This window comes from Pecten maximus, chromosome 10 (genome assembly GCF_902652985.1).
Source record: "Pecten maximus chromosome 10, xPecMax1.1, whole genome shotgun sequence".
In the NCBI taxonomy this organism is placed as follows: Eukaryota; Metazoa; Mollusca; class Bivalvia; order Pectinida; family Pectinidae; genus Pecten; species Pecten maximus.
In genome coordinates, this window is record NC_047024.1 from 40431071 (window position 1) to 40455278 (window position 24208).

Sequence of the window (24208 nt, forward strand, 5' to 3'; positions counted from 1 at the left end):
CTTCAATCCAGAGCTATCTATAACCGGCCAAATTACATGGAATCCGGTTTTCTTTGTCACTCTTAACCGTTTGCTCATTAAGGCTGGAAATATTCATAGGTGGTTAAGGTGTCCTGACACTTTATCACTAGCCCTCCACCTCTGGGTTGCAAATTAGAAACCAACGTGGGTCAGTTGCCAGGTACTGACCGTAGGCCGGTGGTTTTTCTCCGGGTACTCTTGCTTTCCTCCACCTCCAAAACCTGGCACGTCCTTAAATGACCCTGGTTGTTATACTTAGGACGTTAAACAAAATAAACCAAACCAAACCCTGCAAGGGACAGATTTTACTTCATGCTAGGAGATACAGCTCTACTGTAATCAATACCTGCAAGAGTTTCATAGTAAATTTTAAATAATGAAAAACAACGAAAGACATGAACAATAACTACATTTGTATATACTAGACTATTACCGCTATTCGAGAGGAGAACTTGGCTAAAGACAAACCTCGGAGACGAGATAAATCCCCAGAAAAGTTACCGCCATCTCATATGATGTGTAAATGATGCAGCATGCTTGATCAAACACGTTTAATAAGCATCGTCATTGCTCTGATTGGTCTAAACATCAACAATTTGATGTTTGTTCAAGCACATAGCAATTTATTGAACATGTAATGACTCTAAGTATGATCCAGTACACTTTGTCCAGTAGTTTGATTGATTCTATTTGATCCAGTATATTTGATCAAGTTTATTTGATCAAGTACATTTGACCCAGTATATGTCATCCAGTATATTTGATCCGGTATATTTGATCCAGTATATTTGATCCGGTATATTTGATCCAGTATATTTGATCCAGTATATTTGATCAACTACATTTGATCCGGTGTATTTGATCCACTGTATTTGAAAACATCATCTTTGTTCTAATATGTTAAATAAAACGTTGAATTAACTGCATCAGAAGTACAAGAATTCATCAATGTCTTACTACTTATAAATGTGTAAGGTTAAATCCATCTCCTTTGACCTTCAGCTTCTCACTATGGCCGAGATAGCTCTTCAACCTGCTGTTTCACCATCTCAAGTTGTTGATGTTGTTAATGTCTGTTTGGAAAAAACACCACGTGCACCGGTTGTATAGGAGTCACCAAATTATCCAATTTGTTTGTGGTAGTAGGACATCTTAATAATAATTTCTTTTTAATTACGTCTTGAAGGTTTTTAAGAAAAACACAAAACAAACAACAACTAAACATAAAGCCGATATATAAAACAAAGCCTCGTCAACAAAAGTCAAAATACTTGGATCTTCTTCTTTTGAAGAGTCTGCTTCCAGTCCAGGAATCAGAAGAAGTAAAACTGACGTCATCAATATTAACTTTTGCGTCATAGTTCTTGTCGCCGTTTTAAACACACTTGAAATATTCCTCGCCATATTGTTCAAGAATACAGATCCCTGAAAGTATAAAAATATGAAAAGATCAATGCATTTTGGAGATGTTTTCCCTAACGATCGGACATCTTCGGGGATTTCCGGAGTTTTTCTCGAAAACGGGAAAGGCCCGAAGATACCCGACTGTGTACCAGGCGACAACTCGGTAAATGTTCTTACTAGAAATATTTGTTAAAACAAACAAATTACGAACTTGACGAATTTTGTTTGAGAGATGGGGAAGTCTAAATCAATTATGTGTGTGGGTTTTTTGTTTTTGTTTTTTTTTTCAAACGATTGACAGGGAAATCATTCTTCACATCCGCTTGGACCGGCATTAATTAGATCAGCATTTCACACATTGACATCTTAACGGAAGGAAGAGCTCCTTTTTTGTCTTGCTTTCGATAAATGGCTAACAATGTTATTTAATTATCAACTGCGCCAATCATAAACATTTGCTTGACTAATTTAATTTATTGCCAGTTTTTAAAATGTCTGTTTAATAAATGACGATGTAAATTATAAATGTTATCAGTTATAATTATGAAGTGTACCCACAAATCGTTGTTTATTGAGTGGCATCATTTCCTTTTGATTCATTCTTTATAATACAATGTTATTATCTATTATATGATATTATTATCTATAATACGATATCATTATCTATAATACAATGTCATTATATATAATACAATATCATTATCTATAATACAATATCATTTTCTACAATACAATATCATTTTCTACAATACAATATCATTATATATAATACAATATCATTATCTATAATACAATATTATTCTCTATGATACAAGTTTATTTTCTATGACACGATAGTATTCACTACGATACACTATTATTATGAAATAAAAGTTTTCCTTTATAAAATGACATTATGTTCTATGATACAACATTATTTGATAAACAACAATTTTATTTGTAATGCAATATTACTATCTAATACAATATTATGGTTTATTTGTTTAGTGTGGATTTTATTAATTCCTGTTTGTAAAGGTCAATTTACACAATGTTCTGGTCTAAATAACTTAATATTTAAGACAATGCATTAAGCCAGGCAAAAAAGTAAATAAATAAACAAATCAGCCTGTTTCGTATGTACACATACACAATGTCATGTAACCCTGGTAAATACTAGCCGCAATATACCGCTCGGCTAGGAAGATCTCTTTAGCTCGATCGGTTGAGCGTAAGGCTAGTAAGCCAGAGGTCCCGGGTTCGATACCTAGCGGAGGCAGTGATTTAAATTTAATTAATCCTGTGCTCTGTTACATTGGCGCCCATGTAGGGACCCGGGGAAAATACTCAGGATTGCTCCACAAGCATCGCTGTTACCCCTGGAAACTCGAGGACGAGTTCTTTCCTGGAGGGGGAGTATGTAACCCTGGTAAATACTAGCCGCAATATACCGCTCGGCTAGGGAGATCTTCTCTTTAGCTCGATCGGTTGAGCGTAAGACTAGTAAGCCAGAGGTCCCGGGTTCGATACCTAGCGGAGGCAGTGATTTAAATTTAATTAATCCTGTGCTCTGTTACACACATACATGACATAAGCGTGGTACATGTACACACATATGTACACAATTACGCACACACTATTACATTAAGAAACATTGCGAATTAATTTATTGCGAAATAATCAACTCATTGTTCAACGTCAACAATACAATCGTATCGGGAGGTCGGTAGCACTTGGCTTGGTTACTTCGTCAGGATCTGTCGCGTGCACGTTTACAAAAAATATTTCAATCGAGAGATTAGAGTTATATTTCTAGGTATGTTCACCTGTATATTACTCAGGTATATCGAGAGTACGGTATGTACACACACGGGAACTTTGACTGTAAGGTAAGGGTTGTGTTTGAATTAAATATCGACTTTTCGCTGATCAATAGTTCAAATTGAGTTTAACGCGGACATGCCATTCTGGTACAGTATGATAAAGACATTGTGAAGTCGAGAAATGTCAATATATTGTGAATAAATAAAAAAAATGTCTGTATGCCTTTGCCAGAGGGCTTATTTGAAGAAAATCCGGGGTTAAAACACAGGCTACGAAGAAGTACGAGGCCTTCAGGTGATTAACAATCCGGAATCCTCTGATTTATACATAGATACAAACTCAATGAATTATAGTTACTATTTTTAGTAATTTCTATAAGTAAACAATGTTGATCCGTGGTATGTATATAATAATTGGCATAGCCGAAACAGTGCGACAATATGGAGTTAATTCAAGCATTGTACAAGGGCCAACGGTAGCGCCAAAGGAGACCCGAAATACATGTAAATTATCAGTTACAGTATAATATATTTCTCTTCAATTTAGCTTAGTTTCAACGTCTATACAAGTATCAAATTGATATTAAACAGATTTTGAAGATTGTTTTTTGTAAAATAAATAAATAAAAGTAGCAATGATTATGTTCAATTAACAGTACCTTAATTAGTAACGTACCTGTTTCTGGCCTTTGACGACATTAACTCTCTATTAAACTTGATAGGTATACACACCAGTTTGTGATCAATTCTGTACATCGATAAAGCTCAAACGGGAGAGAGGAAAGTACAAAACCTAGTCTAAATATATCCGCTACACAATAGCTGTAACAAATACAATCGAACCTTTTAAATGGTAGGTATTTAAAGTCCTGACCTTCACCGTGTTCAAACCTGCTACTGCTACTACCGGTGTTTATATAAGACGTTGACATATATTTAATCCGAGTATGACACCTTGACGTACACCAGTTTACCAATTTAAATGGATACATAAAAATGTTCGGAAAGAAATTTACGTTATCCTGGACAATATTTATATTTTGCAAGTAGGTGTGATAGTTTTTTGTTTTGTTTTTTTGTTTTTTTGTTCTTGTTTTTTTTGTTTTTTGTATTTTTTTTTCTGTTTTTTTTTTTCTGTTTTCTTTTTTTTTTCTTGTTAGTTAGTTTGTTTGTTTTTTAACAGCATTATTTAGTTTGCAATGTAAAAAGACCTTAAGCCGTTATTTCGTTAATAAAAGGGTACCTTACTTCCACTACAAAGTTTTATATACAGTATGTGGTAGTGCTTTTAATTAACTATAATTCCAAAGTCATTAACTTATTTGATAAAAGTATATCATAAAATGCGAGCCGGATAACATACATTATTATAAAAAATATATAAATGTATATAAAGATGTATACCCCACATTGTACCTCAGGTACTGACCTATCTCGGTGGTTTTTCTCCGGGTACTCCGGCTTTCCTCCACCTCCAAAACCTGGCACGTCCTTAAATGACCCTGGCTGTTGATAGGACGTTTAACAAAAACAAACCAAACCAAAGTAACTCATGTGCAACGATTTATTTGCTACTCTCTTCTACTGGTAAATTTTCTATAACACGTTTTATCAGAAATTGTGAAGTGGTGTGTGAAGATTCTTTCGTCGGTGGCTTCTCTGTTGAAGATGAAAGAGAGAACATTCGCTTCTGGCTGTGCTATAAATGTTTCATAAAAACTTGACGGTATTTTGATATCAAATTCAGACTACAAATATTCCCTCTCGAGGATTCGTAAAGTGGATATAGAGTTCTGCTCTTAAGCGCGTATGTTCTCACTTTTGTCATTTTCAAACCTTATGTCATAAATTGTCATAAAACTCTATACACATGTTCACAATTACCACTCCTTTTACGATTTTGAGAATCACTCATATTAGGTTTTTTGGAATTTTGAACGCACTTTCTCTGCCGATTTCATTTAATTTGTATTCGATTCTCATGAACAGTGATGAGATTTCAAGAAAGTTCCCGACTCGAGGAGATTCATTTGCGATGTCTTATAACACGTGTCTGTATTCAACAATGCTGGTTAACTCGACTGACTCCGTAGCTCTGCTTCCTGTATCTAAATTTTGATTTCCAAGTTTTAGTTTAATGCCTGAAATAGTTTAGCTGTTATTGAAACATACTATTAAACAATAGTTTTTTTAAACTATTTTTTTTTTCTTTTCCAATGTACCAAATCGCAAATCATTCGAATATTTCTACTTTCATAGAAGAGAAGTCACGAAGTTCAATTTCCTCACCCACCCCCACCCCACCCCCACCCCATCCCCCTCCTCAACCCTCAACCCCTCTACTATTTTAGCTGTCATTGGTAATACTATTGAACAATAGCTTTTTTCTTAACTTTCTTTCTTATTACTTTTCTAAGATTCCAAATCGCAAATCATTCGAATATTTCAAGTTTCATAGAAATCGCGAAGTTCAATTTCTTCACCCACCTCCACCCCCTCCTCGACCCTAGCCCCACCACCACCACCACCACTACCATAAAAAAAATGCCATGTAAAGAGTAAACAAAAATTCGTGATTCGCACATCTCCATGGACAAATGCCTGCTTTACAAGCATCGGCCAGACGAATAATCCAAACGTATTGACGACTCAGATGATGGATGTCATTGGATCACCGAAGGCTTGAAGCGCACGTGAAATCCAGGGATAAAAATGCATTAAAGAATCACCAAAGTCTGAAATGGAGTTAGTTAGACAAAGATGGATGGTAGAGGGTCTGAAATGTGGGATGATATATCAGTTATCATAGGGATGAATCTGTTCTGTTTTCGGGATTTAAAGACGACAGAGAGACTGGAAAAAATTGATTGGTCAATGTCATGAATAAATGGTATATGATGATGAAAAGGAGAGGAGGTCCTCAATGTATCAGCATATGTCACTGTCTCTGACAGAAATCATTTGTGGCTGTCTCCATAACGAGAGGCATGTCGACGAGCGATTATAATAGATATTAATCACGTGATCGAGAACCTAGCAGAGAGAGTTAATCAGCAGCATACTTTATTCTGCTTAATGATGGTATGGATTCATTCATTTGGAGCGCCCTAAGAATCATTCTCAGCGACGACGACGACGACAATGATGATGATGATGATGATGATGACGACGACGACGACGATGATGATGATGATGACGACGACGACGGTGGTAATTATGGTGGTGATAAGGATGATGACGACGACGACGGTGGTAATTATGGTGGTGATAAGGATGATGACGACGACGACGGTGGTGATGATGGTGATGATGAGGATGATGATGATGATGATGAGGATGATGATAAACACACTTGTTTGTAAATTTTGCTGACATCAACACATTATTTCCTCATTGTATTCTTTCCTTTTCATTTCACATGTTTTCCAATCATTCGGTTATTAATATTTTAGAGAGGTAAAGGTTTGGGGTTTTTCTTCTTCTTTTTTTTTAGTATAAGGCGGTAAATATAGTCTACAATAATTCTGACAAGTTAGATGTTCCGAAAGTTCCTGTAAAGTTCGGGTTTTTGGGGGGTTTTTTAAGACGGTAAATATAGTCAGCAATAATTCTGACCAGTTAAATGTTCCGAAAGTTCCTGTGAGGTTCCGAATATACGTCTTGGCATTCGTTTCACCTTTCAGATACACACACTATTTTAGGACGTTATTGGGCGTCGTGGATTTATATGATTTTTATTTTATTTATATTAAGAAAGCTAGTGGAACGACGGCTGTAAACTTGTACATTATTACATCTGCGCACCACATTTCACAGTATTAAAGGTACAATTGTACTGGTGGGTTCAGCCGACCTTTGTCAATCATTGCAGCCGAGCCTTCGGTACACTGTATGTGACGTTTTCAGGGGTGTATACATTGTATCTCTGAACGCCAATATTTTGAAATTACTTGCAGGGCAGTTTGTTTTGATGGTGATTATAGTCCTTTTCCTGTAGGAGCCCTACACCAGACATGGTGTCATGGCCAGAGGAAACTCGGGCTAGGTTTGGCCGAGTCTCGCTCCCCAAAAAATCAACATGTTTAAAATATCTCTACAGAAAGCGTGGATCCTAAGACTTGGGTCACAATTGACCATATTTGATCATAGTACTTATTGTTTATGACGGAACAAGTGGACGGCACTTTGTTGGGTTGTGTGGCAAAGCAATCTTACATCTCGGCAAATTCCGTCAATATCCGGAACGGTCTCGACTGAACCTCCGAGTATTGACGAAATTGGCCGAGTGTTGCCATGGTTTCTATTCAGAACCATATGTTTGTAGAGCAAACGCTCCGTTAGACTATGCTCTTTGATATTATTTTTTGTAGTTTCGAACTAACAACTGCCGGAAAGTAGAGAAAGTACATGTAACACAGTTTACTGTAATTTCTAAATTTGACAACTCAAGCGGCAATTTCATTTTTTATATGTTTTTTGTTGTTGATTTACAATTTTGCATTTGCTTTGACGTATTGTTATTAGCTGAAACAGAACTGATGGATAAGTTATCGCTAGACTTAATTGTGTGTTTAAACCATCAAATCCTCTCAACGCTTTGAACGGTTCAAAGAAGTACATTTGATGTTCAGACCGAACTTAAGCAGTGGGCGGCCATGTATTGACTCAGCATGAGGTCCACGTTTGAATTCAATATCCCTGTTATCATATTAATCTTTTGTGCGTAGGATTCAATCTTTATGATTGATGGGCGTTTCAAAGACCTGACTAACATGCTGTGAGTGTACTAAATGCTTTAGATGTATGGCAGTCAACTTGACCAAAAATGCATGACATTATGTTGTCATTTCTTGGTTTTCTGAAATAAGGACACGTACAAATTTGAAATAATCAGCAGTCAAAATGGGTTTCAAAACTAAATTGTTGTTTCTTTTGCCAAATCCTCCTTCAGTCTTAACTGTTGCTATCAAATTTTATAATATAACATGTTGCCGAATAGTTAAAATAATGCCGAACTTGTCTTGGATTCGTAGTGACGAAAAGGAAAGGAATTATTTTTTTAAAATTTAATGGCAGGAAATCAAAGTGTTACATTACAATTTAGTTGCAATAAATCAACATTTTACAAAGCAATTTAGTGGAAATATAAAAAAGATTTGCATTACAATTTAGTGGCAGTATAACAACGTTTTTCAGTACAAGTTAGTGGCATTTTAAAAACTTTTACATTACAATTTAGTTGCAATAAATCAACATTTCACAAAGCAATTTAGTGGCAGTATAGCACACATTTACAGTTCAATTTGGTAGAAGTACAAAATGTTTTACAGTACAATTTAACGGAAGTATGAAACTTTCACAGTACGATTTCTTGACAGTATATTGAAATTTCACATTGTGGCAGTATAACGAAGTTTTATTGTGCAATTTAGTGGACAGTGAATTGAAGCATTTATTTAGTTATCTATTTATTTCAATTTTTTACTCGAGTCCATAGTATAAAGCATTACGAATCAACACTGCGACAGAGAAGTATCAGCTGTGTTAAAAAAAATAATGATAATTATCAATAGATGCACATATCACAAACAATTTAAATTTGGATTTATGGTCACAGCTTTATTGCAAAGATATGGCGGCCGGTCTGTCAATAGACCATAATGGCACGCCAACAATAAATTCAATTTCAATCAAACAAATTAATTGATTGATTCTGGGAAACAGTTCTCAACCAATTAAACAACACAATTCAAATCAATTAATCAGCTGATCCTGGGAAACAGTTCTCAACCAATTAAACAACAATTCAAATCAATTAATTAGCTGATCCTGGGAAACAGATTTCAGCTGACTACAAATCAATCAGATGACAATAATGATCAGTAGATACTGGGAAACAGATATCAACTGATTCGCATCAATATGCGCAATATACATCAATCAATATCAATCAATAACTCAATAATCATCAATAAATGCTTGTACCGCGAAATCTGCCATATGAATGAGTTATCCACATGAAACTCATTCACCGCCAAACGAAGACAGAAGAGGAGGCGACACATTTCCCGGTACAAGGCTGTGACCAAAATCCTAACATGTCATTATTGTTCCATGTTACTTGTAACTGTGAACTAGTAACTGTTAGGGAAGAACCTGTTGCTCTTTTTTTTTTTTTTTTTTTAACTTTCTAAAGCACCTTGTAAGGCGTTAAGAAATAGGTCATTACCCAAAGGAGACAGGTGGACCCCATCTTTCAGAAAAAAATTGGTTATCTAATTTCAAGTCTGTATAATGTACAACAGCTCCACTATGCTGTAAAACATGACCAGAAATTGCATTGTTCAATCTCTTTCGGACTTTTTTAAGTGCGTAATGACTTTTGGCCCCCCTCCAACTCCTTCGGGGTAATATTTACAACCATATCAATAATGTCCATGGGAACTCAGACATCAGGAAATACATGATCTTCTTTAATCATATTCAATGCACCCAACCCCAGTGTTACCTATGTCATTACCCCCACAGTGTATGACAAGCCTTGCTGGTTGATCAGTTTCAAATTTCCCAAGTGACAAATTTTACTTTTGATGTCCGAAATGACCATACATGTACCTCCTTTAAACTGCCACCACACTGTTAATCCAATGCGAGACAGCCCAAGGTGTACCCCTCCTGGGCAAACCCGACTGTGAACAAAGGCATATTCAATGATTGATGACAAGAATCCAGACCTTCCCTCAGGTACCTACAAATCTTAAAATGCGTACTAACACTTTACAATTATTCTTTGGGTTGGAATTCTGATGTATCTTTAGTAAACACTGGATTTCAACCTACCACATTCCATATTATCTTCAGTAGACATACCACATAGGGAGGTCGATGTAGTTGCCCCAATTCTGAATGAATGGGATTTGTAAAGAAAATTAATGTTACGGCCAAAGCTAGTGCATGCTTTGGTGAGGACACTACTTTAGCAGCACTTCCCTGAAGTGATACCTGTGTAACCGTTACAACCATGTAAGCCATGTCCCTACTACTGACAGTAATTTCTCTAACACGAAAAAAAATCCATAGAAAGCCAATGAACAGGCACAACTAAACAAAACAACCTCATATTGGGAACTGCATATTTTTGGCAAGACTGATATAATGCTTGCTAACAGATCAACAGTAATAGGCAATCTGGCATGTCTAATCCCAACACTAAATCCACATTACTATTCCAAGACTTTTCCCTAAAAATAATAACATTTGCCATTGAATTGACTTAAAAATTGCAACCACATCTCTAGGTCAGCTCTAATTTCTTGAAATATTCTTACTCTGTAGTAAGGTTTTTGTATGCCGGACATGACATCAAACAAAAAAAAAAACGTTGAATAAATACTCTAGCTATTGGTATAGCGTTAGTACGAAATGACATTATCCCTGCTACAGACTGTAAATCCTGTAATCTAACCTTTACCCCCTACCTAAAACTTCCCAAATCTCTGTCCTTAATACCACAACTTTTTCCTGTGGGACCCTAATTTCCATGTCCACTGTGTCAATTTCAAGACCTAAGGATATCAGTTGTAGTTGGACCCTCAGATTTCTCCTCAGCGATGGGTATACCAATGTCTCGACATGTTTCAAGCCTAGGAGGCTAGCACATGTGTCCTTTTTGTCCTTCCCAGCAAATATGAAGTCATCTACATAATGATCTAAACTTTGTTCACCAGACTTCTCTCCGACAATCCACTCAATGAAAGATGAAAACTTTTCAAATAAACTACACCACACTGAGCAACCCATAGGTAAACATGTGTCCAAGTATTTGTCTTGAAACTTAAAAACCTGACAATGGAAAATCAGCTGGATGGTCTCCATCTTCCCCAATAATGCACCTTTGCCTAACTCAGCTATCATCTCAACAACTTTATCGAATGATGAGTATTGGACTGAAACCATATCAGGGTCAATATTGCTATCCATGCTATCCCCTAATGGCCATGAGAGATGTGTTATTAGGCACCACTTTCCATCCTGTTTAAGAACTATTCCACTGTGCGATGGGTTTGTTATCAAAGTAACCTGCCACCCTACCTAATTCTACTTCCTGCATAATTTTATTTCCCCCTTGGGATCCTTGGGCAAAAATAATGAAGTCTAGAACCGCTCTTAAACCCTTGGAGAAGAAGCCTCCCTACAGACACGTTTGTATATTTAGTAACCCAGTGCTTATGAGCTGGAAATTTTTTAAGGCCATAACTGTTTATGTTCCTAATCTTGCTTGTTTTGTTCTGGGGTAGACTGAGTGTATGAAGTTCGGTTTTGACTGAAAGGAATTGGAATTTCTATTGTTTGCCTTAAAGCAATAGAGAGTGGCATACCCTCCATTACACCGCATACATTTATGAGAGTAAGCACAATGTGACCGAGCACAACTGCCCTTGTAATTGAAATCAAAGCATTTTTGTGAGTTATGATTCAGTGACTGTGGCAACGCCTGCTTCTGTGGCTGCATATATATCAAGTACATTTCATTGTCAATAATGTCCCATGTTCATGTGGTTTTTGCAACTTTCTAAGCCAGTACTGCTCATCATACTTCAACCATTCAGTACCACCACATCTTTGTGCCCCAAGGCAAACAATCTGCATATATCTCAATAGCCCATGCAGTTGCCCTGAATGAACAGAGGTGTAGATACTTATATATATTATAAATGCATCCATCCATTTACTTATATCAGATATTTTGTGGGTTTGTGTTTTGGGCTTCACTACTAACTTCCCATCAATCAAAGAAATTTTGTGGGTATTTTCATATACCCCATGGAGTGTGACAACAAGTGGGCAAGCTCAATATATTCCGCATTGATAATTTTTTGCTTAACATTAGCTGCTACATGCAAGCCTAAATTATCATTTATACTTGCTATGCATATATTTCAATAGCCCATGCAGTTGCCCTGAATGAACAGAGGTGTAGATACTTATATATTATAAATGCATCAGTCCATTTACTTATATCAGATATTTTAAGGGATTTGTGTTTTGGGCTTCACTACTAACTCCCCATCAATCAAAGAAATTTTGTGGGTACCGTCAGATATCCCCATGGAGTGTGACAACAAATGGGCAAGCTCAATATATTCACCATTGATATTTTTTTTGTTTAACATTAGCTGCTACATGCAAGCCTAAATTATCATTTACACTTGCCATATATGTGTTAGTATTGTCATACCCATTGTATATGTACTCAGGTTCCCTTGATGTCTGTTAATTGCCAGCTGTTCCTGTTGAACCGACTGTGGCCTCACATTCTCAGCTGACACCAACGGTTGCTCTACTGTAGCCTCCTCCGGTTGACTAACAGCTGGCTCCCTGGTACCCCCTGTCCTACGTTTTCTGCTCCAATACATGATCACTGTTTTGATATTATAGCAGATGAATAGAGTATAATTTCATATATTATTAAAGTATCAACTTTTATGAATTGCTTCCAAGTTCCATAATCAATATAACATACCTTGACCTAATTTCAATAAAAGACAACTCGACCCTATATACGTGATGCCATCGGGCAAGTCCGACAAAGACCCAATTTGAATAAAAGACAACTCGACCCAACGTGGTGCGATTGGGACGAGTCGACCATTGGCGTTTGATTTAAATATAAGCACGGTGCGACAAAATATGCTACAGTTGGACTGAATCTCAAAATTGTTGAGCCAGATATTTCATTCCGATGGCTTGAAGATTTGTTTGACTATCATCAGCGGTCTCAAATATATCATATACGAGATATGAAGAAATATGGCCGACCACGCCATTTCATGTATTGAACAACGATCCGGTGCCATCAACCGGTACACATTATTAATATAAGCAATTTTTACACTGACAATATATCATCAAATGTCATTGAAATGTATTACATCTGAATATTGAAGAAATAAAGTATTTAAGCAAGTAAATTTTTGATAAACTTAGCCTGATAACTCTCTGGCTGATCTTCACAAAGTTTTCTTCATTTAACAAGGGAGATAACTCGATTATCACTTTCGCCAAATAGGCGTCAGGTTGCACAACACCAATACTTCATGTGCCCTCTGATAACGGCACTATATGGTTTATTGCCATAAGTGCTATAATGTTATTGTTGCATGGCTAATTCAACTATTTGAATTGTCTTCTTGTTCCAGGCAGAAAATTGATTGTAACATCTGAATTCTGCTTTCCTCGTGAAATGAGCAGGAACCAAGATCTTTTGGTCGGGTCAGAATATAAGTAATCTCTTTTTCAGTTAATTGAGACTAGTGTCAGATACATTTCCATATATGACAAGCGCAGCTACGATTCAGACCCTTTATCGATCCGAAAATAGCGACTGGCGGATAATTTAATTTGCAAGCGTTCTTGGGACGGAGAGTTGCGGTCTAGAAAATGGTATATGTACTTTTGGGATTGTGGGTAAATGCCATAATGTCAAAAGAGTTTTTAATCAGTTTTGGGATTTGGAAATCAAGATAAAGTGGGTGTTTTGTCTTGATTTGCCATATAAAAGACTTACAGCGGACAGGAAGCTTCTTGACTACAGGTTGAGCCAGTTTAACCAAAATAACAATATATAATATGTGTGAGTGAGTTCAGTGCTAGAAGCCGGCTGATCGGTGCGTGTCTGTTTCCGTAATTAGTAACGCGCATTGGTTTGCCATAAACGATCTACCGCCTATATAGGTTATGTACTAGTGTTCGATAACGAACATGTAAATCACGCGCATAGGAACATGGGATGTGTACATGTTCAAACGTTTGCACGTTCGAAGGTCATTTGGGAAGATGCATGTAGATAAGATCCACCGTAATCAGGAGTGAATGGATTCAAAGAATGAATGAGGGATGAGCAGAAGGATAAGTTATGGAGCATGTACTTCATTAAACTAGTTTTAAATTGCTCAGATTATTCTCTTTAATATTGGTTCGTCTTCCAGTGCTTGAGTTGTTTGCATGTTATTTTGTCGTTTCTTGTTGTGTTGTATAATTGTATTTTGTCCCTTGACTGTATGCTGTGATGATTGTTTTGTTTTGTGATGTTTGTATGTGTTTTATGTTTGTGCTGTTTTGTGATGTTTGTGTTGTTTTGTGATATTTGTGATTTTGTGATGTTTGTGTGGTTTAGTGATGTTTGTGTTGTTTGTGATATTTGCGATGTTTTGTGATATTTGAGTCGTTGAATGATGTTTGTGTTGTTTTGTGATAGTTATGTTGTTTTGTGTTGTTTGTCTTGTTTGTGATGTTTGTTTTGTTTTGTGATGTTTGTGTTGTTTGTCTTGTTTGTCTTGTTTGTCTTGTTTGTGTTTTTTTGTGATGTCTGTTTTATGATGTTTGTTTTGTAATGTTTGTGATGTTTTGTGATGTTTGTCTCGTTTGTGATGTTTGTCTTGTTTGTTTTGTGATGTTTGTCTCGTTTGTGATGTTTGTGTTTTTATGTGATATTTGTGATTTTATGTGATCTTTGCGTTGTTTTGTGATATTTGTGTTGTTTGTGATGTTTTTGTTGTTTTGTGATGTGTTGTTTGTGAGGTTTGTGATATTTATGATGTTTATGTTGGGTTTCTCGTATTGTGTCTTCTATGTGTTATTTTGACGTTTGATTCCTGTGAGATGAGTCCTGATGATTTGTGTTCTGTGCGACGCCTAACACCTATACCCCATTCGTTACGAGAAATCATTAAAACATAATACAATACCCCGAAAAGGAAACAAGTTTCCGGATTAGGCGACGCCTACGTTAGATGTGAACCGTTTCTGATATTACTGATGACTATTACATCAAAGATAATCGTCGGTATGTGTGTTAAATATATATTTGTCATCGTATCCTGACATGAAAAAGACATTAAGCCAATATTTAGAAATTCAAATCACTCCCTTGAATTGGAGTAATGGACAAAAAATTTAAAATACATTTTTCTTCCTGATGACTAATAAGGAAGAAGTCGAAATGTGAAATAAACACTTTTGGAAACAGACCCGAAATTAGAACTCAAGTCCATCAATCACAATAACTCCGTAATTGGTTCGGTAATTACCCGCCCTCTTTAACAAAACAAAAAATCGGTTAGAGAAGCATTCTCCGCGGTAGAAACCTGAATAAAACCGAACAATATTATATCCGGAAAGGCTATTCCGTAATTTAGATTCAACCTAACGATAATCTATAAATAATAAGCTACTAATTTCCCCGGGCCAAAAATACGGAGGTTGTGTTTTTTATGGTGACCGTGTCAGCGGTTTGGGGATTATTTAAACAAAAGACATTTGTCTTCAGTTATTATTTTTAACATTTTCCTTCAAAATAGAAGGTAACACATAAGCCGAAGGATTTTTATTTATACTCTTCGGTCAGAGAGATATTATCGCTAATGGGACATGGCTATTTCGGTCGGTGATATTTCCGGGGAAATCGGTAATGGTGCCTCGTAAAAGACTCGGCTTCGCGAAACAAATCGAGATTGTCAACACCGAACTAAAACCGAGTGGTCTTAAATTAGAGCAAGACATTTCTGGCTGTTAGGAAATATATATATATCAAAGCGGGTCATTTTGAGGCGTATAAAAATATGTATATATATAAATATATTACATGTGTGGTTATTTAGGGTAATGACGTCACAAACATGACGTAGACCAGACACTATACAAAACATGCGCAATTCAGAACCTCGGATTTATCTTGTACAAACACGTAATATATCATCGGTATCTTCAGAAATTAATTTTAACATGCCTGCTGTATGCTTCCGATGTGGTAGCCAACGGCTACTACAATGAGACGCCTCAAAATGACCATGTTTGATAAACGAGACGAAAAAACCCATCATACACTTCAAACGAAAGACAAAATATCAAAACATTCAAGGCAACTCTTACCCCGATAAAAAAATCCATCGGTAGTTATTGGACAGTAGCTAGCATTTTTATTCCAGACATGATTCATATCTGTTTGGACCGGTCATATTACATTTCCTGGTTAAGACAAGGTCAAGTTCGTAACGTTAAAATCTCCACTGGCTGACTACTTGGTGTCAGCTAAAGGCCAGCTGAACTTCTGGCAGACAATCTAAGATTGATTACATTGGAGTTGTCTTGTTTTGCCAAGTGTCTTACGCGCCACTAACATCTGTAGGGACAGTTATAGTTAGTATCTGATAGGTCAGTCTGTGTTTTTTTGTAGACATAGCTACAACGCATGCGCTGCACTGCGTCATTGAGAGGCTGGATCGATTCTTCGCAATAAGTCGTAGAGATTGCTACACCCAAATGTTGTAAGTACCAGCTTTCATCCAGATGTTTGTAAGTACCAGCTTTTGTCATAGGTCGCAGAAATCTGCTACATTTGTATATCATGATACGTCATAGGGCGGAGAAATTTGACAACAAAGTCAGTGTTTAAACGGAAAGTTCTAATTTGTCAATAGGTTAGATGGTGTCTCTTCTCTTCCTGCCCCGGGGGCTTGGGTTCCGATATCCCCACCCACACCACCAACAAATTATACACACACGATGTCACTGTTTCATAATCCAAACGTTAAAAGTACATGTAGCATATTTCGCGTGAAGGGAGACAACTCGAACACATGTCTTGTTTACAATGTACATAAATATGTTCAATGTATATAATGTACAAAGTAGCATAAATTATTCAACGTACCACCAAGGGCAATAACTCTGGCAAACAAAATCAAATGTAAATATTTCGTATCTTTAAGGACGATAGCTTTAGCCCAAATTGCAGGTAAATTTTGCAAGGGGAGATAACTTTGATATTAACCCAGGTGAGATCATTAAAATAGCATTTGTCCCTAAGGCCGATAACTCTGACATTACTCCCAGATGAAATATGTGAGGGAGCACGTGTCCTTATAGGGAAGGGGTAACTGACACATGCCTTGTAATATTGATACACGTAGCATATACCCTTAAGGAAGTGTGCTTTATCATCAGTCTGACGCCCAGTAGAAAATCGATATTTTAAACTTTTATTGTTCATTACCAGATTTATAACGTATAATTACTCGCCAATATTTACAAAATTTATAATACTCATAAATAAACAGGAACTGGCGATTAAAGTGTCAATTGTAGGTCGTCTGCAGATTTACGATGGCGTTATTACACCAGAACCCCTCGTTGTGAAATCTGATTATATCAATGGCGTGAAATAAACTTAGTGATGTACATTTCACACGTCGCTTATTTATTTCGTTCTAATTTACTTCATTTCTTATGACCTTTCCTATTAAAGAATGTGAAATGCATTTAACTTATTTATTAAAATTCCGATAGAATATAATATATTAAGCTTTCTTTAATATCAAACGTTAAACAGGTTTTATTGATGAAATGTCTCATATGACTTGAACGAAAACCCAATCAATCCTTTCCGTTTAGTATTAATGGTACAAACGAACGGAATTGGCCCCTTCCTAAAGTGTTTACATGCCCCTGTCAATTCGAAATTGAATCACTAGCTCCCCATATCAGGATTTCCATGACAGTTGTCAACTGTTGACGGGAAAACAAACAATCCTGTTTCTCAATCTGAGAATGCCGCTTAACCCGGATTCTACCTTAGTATACAGTAAAACCTCGTTATATCGCCATCTTCGGTTCTCCGCGATTTTGGCGATATAACGAGTTTGGCGGTATATCGGGTGGCAATATAACGGGGTTTTACTGTTTTTGCATGGCATGTCACGTGATGGCCTGAGTGTGTAGCAGCGACCGTGTGTGTAGAGAAGAATTTTTTCTAAATATGTGTTTTCTAATGAACTAAGGTGGAACATTTTTGGTTGGTGAGTGCACATCACATATACCTTTCAAATTGTGTGAAATTTAAACAACGGAACTCGCTATATTTTAGTATATTTGGACACAATATATCTGCGTTACATGTACTCAGGTATACATGTGTAAGACATTGTGCTATATATAGATTGACACCTGATAAACTTGTATGGCCACTGTGCAAACCCCTCGCTCCACAGCTCAGAGTGACATTATAACTGCCGAACAAGCAGTCATTTATTCCTCGCCAGTTAGTAGTGTTGAAAACATTCTAAAACGTAAGACGCTCTGCAGTCCCGTCTCACCTCTTGATCTGTACGACAGAAAGCGCCCCGCCATGAACTCGCCAACGTCATCTGATCTTTCACAGTACTTGAGTGCCCCACCTTTTACCTCAACAACTGAGATTTCTAGTACTCCCCCATTTAGTACTATTACATCCAATATATCTGGTGAGAACGACGAGTCTATCGCCACTAAGATTGAAAGTAAACTTAGTTCGGACACTTTCCTTAAAAATCTTGCTGACAAAATGGCGCCAATTATTGCTTCCACGGTTTCAGATATGATTGACAATATGCTTACTGAAAAACTGGTACCATTAGTGAAACGCACTGTTGACAGTACTCTCCGAGACTCTAATTTAATCAAGGAAACAGTTGATCAGCATGTCAAAATGGCCGTACATCCACTTGTTGGTGTTATAAAACAACAGGAAACTGATATAAAGACCCTGCATATTCGTCTACAGGAAGCTGAAGCCTCCCTTGAGGAGCAGCAACAGTACTCCAGACGTACAGCCCTGAAATTCCATAATGTCCCTGTTCCTGATGGAAACGTGTCAAACCTAGATACTCACCAAATAGTTACTCAGATTGCCAGTGAAATCGGGGTGGATCTGCCGCGGGACGCCCTATCTCGCACCCACGTCCTCGGTGGGGTTAAACAGGGTAAAACCACCGTCATTGCTCGATTTGTTCGATACACGGATCGTCAACGCGTTTACAGCAACAAAAAGTCACTGAAAAATCACAGAGACAAAATATTCGTGACGGAAAGCCTGACAAAATTCCGTCAAAGTCTTGTCAGTCGCCTAAATAAATTGAGAAAAGACCGCCATATTTTTTCATTGTGGACAGCAGATGGACGTATTTTTTATAAACAGCAAAAGGACTCCCCAAAAGTCCTGGTACACTCTGCCGAAATGGTCCTTGAATTAGAAAAAAAATACTACCCGTCATGAACACAAAACAGACTTTTCCGACAAGTACATCTTATTGTCTATCAACCTCATAATCTGTGTTTAAGTTTTGCTTTATTTTTGCTATATTTCTATGTTATATTGCCAAAAAAAAAAAAAAAAAAAATAATAATAATAATAATAATTCTCAGTACACACACGTGTACATAGACCAGTTTGCTTGAAATTCGTTGAAAACACGGAAATTTACGCACGTACACGTATATCTGTGTATTTCCCACATCAAAGGTTGCTTGGTTTAATGTTCTATGCTGTTGTGTACCTCGAGTTTTCTTTATTTGGATGTACACAAATTGTACAATATTATTTTTTGTTAGACTGATTGTCAATATCTTCAGCAAAATCAGTTTAATATAAGACACGTATATGTACGTGTACGACCGCCTGTTTAACGGTTGTTGTATACTTATAGGTATATGCTTAAATTACGGTACTAAAAAAAAAAAAAAAAAAATATGTCGTGTTGGAAATAGAAATGGGTTAATTTTCTACTTGTTTATGATTGAAAGACTAAATACTCGGACGTCATTGAAAGTTTATATACCATGTTTCTTTTTATTGTCTATATTTCATACGCGTGTTTTCATTCTCTGAATTAGAGAAAAAATATTACCCGTCATAAGTTAGCTCGAACGTCGTTGAAGACACGCAAATGTACACAAATGCACGTATGCGTGTTGTTTTCCTCTGTCAAAGACGAATACACCATAGCTGTGCCTCAAATATATTTTTGTTTATGCACAAATTCAAAATAAGCTAGGTCTATTGACTAGCACTATGCTTGGACTACTTTTAGTTCGCATTAAGTTATAACACAAACCTGGTATATGTCTATTAATTACAGTACCACTTCTGATGATTATTATAACAAACCTGATATGTCTGATGCTAAACTGCTTATATTACCAGTTTGTTGGGTATAGTAACATACCTGTTGTCAAACTATTTATAGTACCAGTTTCTGATGAGTATAAAACAAACCTGATATATGTATGATGTTATACTTTTTACAGTACTATGCTGATGGCTATAAAAACAAACCTGAGATGTCATACTATTTATAGTATCATTTTGATGAGTATAAAAAGTAACCTGATAGATGTATGCTGTTATACTTTTATAGTACTATGCTGATGAGTATAAAACAAACCTGATATATGTATGCTGTTATACTTTTTATAGTACTATGCTGATGGGTATAAAACCAAACCTGATATATGTGATGTTATACTATTTATAGTACTATGCTGATGGGTATAAAAACAAACCTGATATATGTATGCTGTTATACTTTTTATAGTACTATGCTGATGGGTATAAAAACAAACCTGAGATATGTGATGTTATACTATTTATATTACCAGTTTGATGAGTATAATCTGGTACATACCTGGTGCTGATGCTATAATATTAGATAATTTCTGATTAGTATAAAAACAAATCTGGTATATATCTAACGTTTTATGTATAGTATCTGCATGTCTGATGGTTGTAACACAATTTTCGAATACTTTTTGATGTTATTCGAATGCATTCACTTTTTAGTATACATATGTTTAACTTCCATTACAACTTGTAACATATGCCTTCTGTTATATATTTATATATCTTTTCTACACCACACAAACCCATTACCTCCTATGAAATCTATGTGCTTTCTTTACATTTTCCTTTTGTACCTTCATTTATGTCTTTTTTTAAGTCTTTCCTTTCCTCTTTTTCCCTATGTTACTCTTATGGTTGGGTATGTTGGCTATAGTCTCTCGCAGTATAAAACGTTGGTGGGTGCAACTGATGACTACTCCTGTCGATACTTAATTTTCGATGATTATGGGTAATGATTTAGTACAATATAGAGTAGCTATTGGTTGTTTCTACCAGCGTACACATGGTATATTAACTACACTACATTTTGTCATATTTAATTCTATAGGTAAAATTCTAAAAAGATGCAGGTCTAGGTTGATGCATAGCATTACTACATTATTATTAGCCATTCACACTACTTTGTCTGCCATTACTAATAATTCCTGTTTTCTACTTTTATTACAACTCCTCATCCTATCCTGTAACGACGTTCATCCTAACCCTGGTCCGAATAAAATAAATGACATTTCTGTATTTCATTTAAACATTCGTAGTCTGAAAAACAAAATATCGTTTCTGGAAAATGTAGCGTCAGATTACGATGTAGTTTGTGTCACTGAGACTCACCTTGATACTTCAACTGTAGATGCTGATATACTCCTGAGTGGCTATGATTTATACCGAAAAGACCGTGAAACACCGGGAGGGGGCGTAGCTGTTTACACGTCCAGTCTCTTGTGCACTCGTCGTAGAGTTGATCTAGAATTCCAGGAGGGGGAGTTGATTTGGACAGAACTCCAGTTTCCAGAGCAAAAATACCTTCTATGTACAGTGTATAGACCTCCACAATGTGCTCTTACTTTTTGGAATTATTTCCGACACTCTATTGAAACTGCTCTTAATGAAACTTCACGGGTAGTAATTGTTGGTGACATAAACGTAGATCTTTTAACTGTTAGTAGAAATCATGCAATTGTTGATATTCTCGACTCCTTTCACCTTTCGAATATTATAGATAGACCGACACGTGTAGGTCGCACTAGCTCGACCTTACTTGACCCCATTATACTGTCCGACACGTGTAACTTTACTTATGCAGATATTATTGACGTTGAAAGTGACATTTCGGACCATAAGGCGACAACTGCTGAATTGACTGTTAGAACGAATTTCAGAAGGACGTTTGACAGGGAGATTAGATGCTATAATAATGCAAATTATGATTTATTCAATAGTATATTAGACGAGACGGACTGGGTTGACTTTTTTGCGAATGCTAATTCACCAGATGATATGTGTAATCTTTTTACGACTAGATACCTCGACATAGCCAGAGAATGTATACCGACCCGGACTGTGACGATCAGATCAAATGACAAACCTTGGTTTGACTCAACTTTACGTAAGGAAATTAGGAAAAGAAATAGACTGTTGAAATTATATAAATCAGACCGTTCAGACAGAAACTTATCTAACTTCCGGAAGCAACGTAATCATGTAAATAACCTGAAGAAACGAACAAAAGAACTTTTTTATGCTGATATAAATGGTATCTTAGATAGATATTCAAGTTCAAATCCTAGAAATTTTTGGAAAATTATTCGTAAATTAATAAAAACACCTCATGATTCGAACATTATCCCACCTATTAGAGATATATACGGTAACATTGAAATGTCTGATGATAATAAAGCTAATATTTTAAATGATTACTTTGTTTCAATTTCTACTATTGACGACAATAATTTTGATGTACCGACAGTTGAATTACGGACTGGCTCCACTATTTCTGACATACAATTTGAAACGAGTGACATAACTGACATACTGAAATCATTAAATATAAATAAAGCTGTTGGGAATGATACAATCAGTCACAATATGTTAAAAAATACAGCAAATTCAGTAGCTTTACCATTGAGTATTATTTTTAGAGCTTCTCTGGAAACTGGAGTTTTTCCTAAATTGTGGAAACATGCATTAGTTACACCTTTATTTAAATCTGGGGACAAACATATTTTTTCGAATTACAGGCCAATTTCACTACTCAGTACGGTTGGGAAAGTTTTTGAAAGGTTAATTGTTAAATATTTAAATAATTACTTGCTAGATCATTCATTAATATATAAGTTTCAGTCTGGTTTTCAACCTGGCCATTCGACAGTTCATCAACTTATTGAAATTTATCACACTTTGTGTGAAAATCTAGAAAAAAGACATCCTACATGTTTAGTTTTCTGTGATATATCGAAAGCTTTTGATCGTGTGTGGCACAAGGGACTGGGGTGAAACTAGCAAACTATGGTATTAGCGGCAAACTTTTAAATTGGCTTTTAAATTATATAAGTGAAAGGAAACAACAAGTTTGTGTGGGTGACTCTAAATCACTTGTTAAAACTACTAACGCTGGCGTTCCACAAGGTTCTGTACTTGGTCCCTTGTTATTTATTTTATACATTAATGACATTTCCGATAATCTACAAAGTCTTTCAAAGTTGTTTGCAGACGATACGTCATTATTATATTCAAATCCATCCCCTCAAAATGTTGAATCTGTAATCAACAGCGATTTAGAGCACATTCAAAATTGGGCAAATAAATGGTTAGTAAAGTTTAATCCTTCCAAAACAGAGGCACTGCTTATCCATAATTCTGAGCTAGATTATGTAATTGATATTAAATTTGATAATGTTAGTGTGAACTTCGTAGAAAATCATAGGCACTTGGGAGTTATATTGGACGGAAATTGTAAATGGACCAGTCATATTGATGGTATTTGTAAAAAGGTATCGAAACAGATAAGTGTTTTGCGTAAACTTAAATATATATTAAATCGCCACACTTTATATAGAATATATACTTCGTATATTATACCATTATTAGAATATTGTTGTGAGGTATGGGATGGGTGTAGTCTCGGTGACTCAGATAAACTAGAAAAACTTCAACTAGAAGCTGCACGTGTGATTACGGGATTACCATCTTACACTAGTATACAGTCATTATATTCTGAAAGTGGTTTAGAACCTCTTGCTATTAGACGCTCTAGGCGAAAATTGCAGCTTTTTTATAAAATTAAACATAAATTATCTCCAAATTACCTAACATCACTTCTTCCACCATTAGTATCAGAAAATTCTCAATATAACCTTAGAAATGCCAATAATTACTCGTTACCAAATTACCGTTTACATCTTACTAATTCATCTTTCTTTCCCTCTACTATCCAACTATGGAATCATTTAGATAACGAAATCCGACAAAGTGTTACGTACTCGGCCTTTAA

General features: G+C 36.0%; 1 long non-coding RNA gene across 1 annotated transcript; it reads right to left on the bottom strand.

The window, feature by feature from the left end:
* Positions 1 to 311: 311 nt before the first annotated feature.
* LOC117336837 lies at positions 312 to 4071 on the bottom strand. Its single transcript, XR_004534664.1, has 2 exons — positions 3904 to 4071; positions 312 to 1446 (listed from the first exon to the last, which is right to left on the bottom strand). It is a non-coding gene; the product is annotated as an uncharacterized LOC117336837 (long non-coding RNA).
* Positions 4072 to 24208: the final 20137 nt, after the last annotated feature.